The sequence below is a fragment of the Arachis ipaensis genome, chromosome B05, assembly GCF_000816755.2.
Source record: "Arachis ipaensis cultivar K30076 chromosome B05, Araip1.1, whole genome shotgun sequence".
Taxonomy (NCBI): Eukaryota; Viridiplantae; Streptophyta; class Magnoliopsida; order Fabales; family Fabaceae; genus Arachis; species Arachis ipaensis.
The window spans coordinates 3,376,414-3,379,906 of NC_029789.2; positions in this window are offsets into that span (position 1 = coordinate 3,376,414).

Genomic DNA, 3,493 nt, shown 5'->3' on the forward strand with positions numbered 1-3,493 from the left:
CCTTAGATTAGGTCATTCACCTTTGAATAAAATTGTAATAATACAGAAAGATTTTTCATACATTTGTTGCAAAAAGAATTCAAACTCTATTAGTCCCTGTGATGCATGCCATATGACGAAACAAAAGAAATTGCCATTTTTACATAGCTTCAGTGAATCAGAAAATTATTTTGATTTTATACACATGGACATTTGGAGACCGCTCTGAGTTCCTTCAAGTTCAGGTCACAAATACTTCTTGACTGTTGTTGATGACAAAAGTCGATACACTTGGACTTATTTTATGAAAATGAAATCTGAAGCATCAACTCTTTTACAAAATTTTGTGCAATTTGCCAAAGTTCAGTTCAATGCACAAATCAAGTGCATCCGAACTGATAATGAACCTGAATTTTTACTTAGATAATACTTTGCCAAGAGCGGAATTATTCACCAAACTACTTGTGTCGAAACCCCACAACAGAATAGAATTGTTAAGCGCAAACACCAACACATTCTGGGTGTAGCTAGAGCTTTGCTGTTTCATTCAAAACTACCAAAATTTTTTTGGCAATTCGCCATAGCTCATGCTGTTCACCTAATCAATCGGGTTTCAAGTAGTTTGTTGAACAATTGCAGCCCCTATCAAATCGTTTTTCAACGCTTACCTGATCTCGCTAATCTGAAAACATTTGGCTGCTTAGCCTTTGCTAGCACCCTCAGACAGGGCAGAACCAAACTGGATTCCCGATCTAGAAAATGTGTTTTTCTAAGATTCAAAGATGGTACCAAGAGTTACCTTCTATTCGACATTCACAAAAGAGACACATTCATTTCTCTGAATTTAATTTTCTAGGAAAATCACTTTCCTTACCCTATACATGCCATCTCTCCTGATTTTAACACTCCTGCTGAGTCGTCTGCTGCCACTTATCAGGCCATAAATTAGGATCATCTATCATTTGTTGATGCAAATCCTTTTGATTACACTACTTTTAATTCCATTCATCCCATGCATTCCATTGATATGTGTTCTAATGCTCCCATCATGGCAGCTCAACATCCCATTAATCATTCATCTGCACCTCCTTCGGTTGAGAATTTCTCAAGCACATCTCAACCCACATAGCATGTCATTGATTCTCGCATTCATTTAGATAATTCTGCATCAATTGCCATTCCCGGATTTGCATCTAGCAGGCCCTTTAGAGTTAGGAAACCTCCATCATACCTCAAGGACTATCATTGTATGTTAGCCGGCACAGGTTTAGTTCCTCCCTCTACTCAAAAGTATCCAATTTCTAACTACTTATCATATAATAAGCTCAATTACAATTACAAATCCTTTTGTTTGGCCACTTCTTCCAATCCCGATCCTCGTACTTATGAGGAGGCTACTACCCATTCTTGTTGGAGAGAGGCAATTCAAAGTGAGTTGGAGGCTTTAAAGTTAAACAACATTTGGAGAATTAGCAAACTTCCACTTGGCAAGAGAGCCATCGGTTGTAAATGGGTCTTTCGAACTAAGTTTCATGCTGATGGGACCATAGAGAGAAGAAAGGCCAGGTTGGTCGCAAAGGGGTTCACCCAAATTGAAGGGGTTGACTTCATTGACACCTTCAATCCGGTAGTTCGCATGACCACTCTCAGGCTTGTCCTTGCTGTTGCAGCAGCCAAACATTGGCATCTCAAGCAACTTGATGTCAACAAAGCTTTTTTGCATGGTGACTTGAATGAAGAAGTTTATATAAAGCTTCCTCCGGGTCTACAAGAGCAACCAGGGATGGTTTGTCGATTGCAAAAATCCCTCTATGGATTACGTCAAGCAAGTCGCCAATGGAACTTGAAGCTCGCTGCCACGCTCATCAATTTAGGTTATAAGAAGTCCATCTCAGATCATTCACTTTTTACTCGCATTTCTAGCTCTGGCATCACAGTCATTTTGGTTTATGTTGATGATCTGGTTCTCACCGGTGATGACATCTCAAAAATTAGCCGCATCAAGGGTATTCTTCATGATAAATTAAAGATCAAAGACATTGGTGACTTGAAATATTTTTTGGATATGGAGATCGCTCGCTCAAAGTCAGGTATTCATCTCTGCCAGCGCAAATATGCTTTGGATATTCTTGAAGACTTTGGTTATTTAGACTGCAAACCAGCGAGCACTCCCATGGACTATTCCACCAAATTATCCTCTGAAAGTGGGACTCTTCTTTCTGATTTGCCAATTATCGACAATTGGTTGGTCGTTTGATGTATTTAGCTAACACCCGCCCTGATATTTCTTATGTCATGGGTCGTCTGAGTCAGTTTGTTGATTGTCCCACAACATCTCATCTCGAAGCAGCCTTTAGGGTCTTGAGGTATCTCAAAGGCTGTCCCACCCTTGGTCTCTTTTTTCCTTGAGACTCAGATTTTAAGGTTTCTGGATTTTCCGACTCGGACTGGGCAGCTTGCATCGACACTCGACGCTCTGTTACAGGATACTGTTTCTACTTGGGCAATGCTCTCATTAGTTGGAAAAGTAAGAAGCAAACCACTGTCTCTCGTTCGTCTTCTGAAGCGGAATATCGCACTTTGGCCAATGCCACTTGTGAAGCACAGTGGCTCTCCTTCATCTTCCAGGATCTTGGCATGCCTCTGACATCACCATCACTGTCTTCTGTGATAACCAATCTGCCATCCACATTGCTGCAAATCCGATCTTCCATGAACGCACTACGTATATTGAAGCCGACTGTCATATCACTCGTGGAAAGCTTAAAGTTAGGTTGATCCATTTACTGCCAGTGTCATCCTCGAACCAGCTGGCTGATTTTCTAACCAAACCACCATTAGCGCCAGGGCCCTTCTCTGCAAATCTGTCCAAGCTAGGATTGCTCAATCTTCACACCCCTAGCTTGCGGAGGGGTGTGACTTGATTCACTCATTTAGCATACGTTCAAGTTAGTTAGGAACGTACTGAATTAATTGGTTAGCATGTACATGTATTAGTTGGTAACTAAAGTAATTAGTTAGTTAGCTCTTAGACATTTTTGACAAGTTGATTAAGTTAATTGAGGGAATTGTTAATTGGCTGGACATGTATATATATTCACACAATGTAACTAACTACAGAGGTTCTTTTTCCCTTGCTTAATTCATTTTCCTTAATCTCACATTCAAGAACCCTCTTTCCATTCTCTATCTCTTCATCTCAGTTCTTCGCTCCTCCTCTCTCTTTCTTTCTGATTCTTCAACTTCTCATCATCTCCATTCATGCCTTCTCTCTGGAACTCACTCAACAGAGATTGATGAGAGCTCATTACCTCTGCACACGTTTCACACTAACAAAAGCATTTAAAGAATTGTCTTAATTTATTAATGAGCAATAATATTTTTAGTAATCAATTTTACCTCATGTGCTTAACTAACATAAAATTTACTTTAGCGTGTTTAACAAATGTAATGTAATTGTTATATCGTCACACCTCATATTATTGATGGAGAACAGCATGCAGTTAAAGCGACT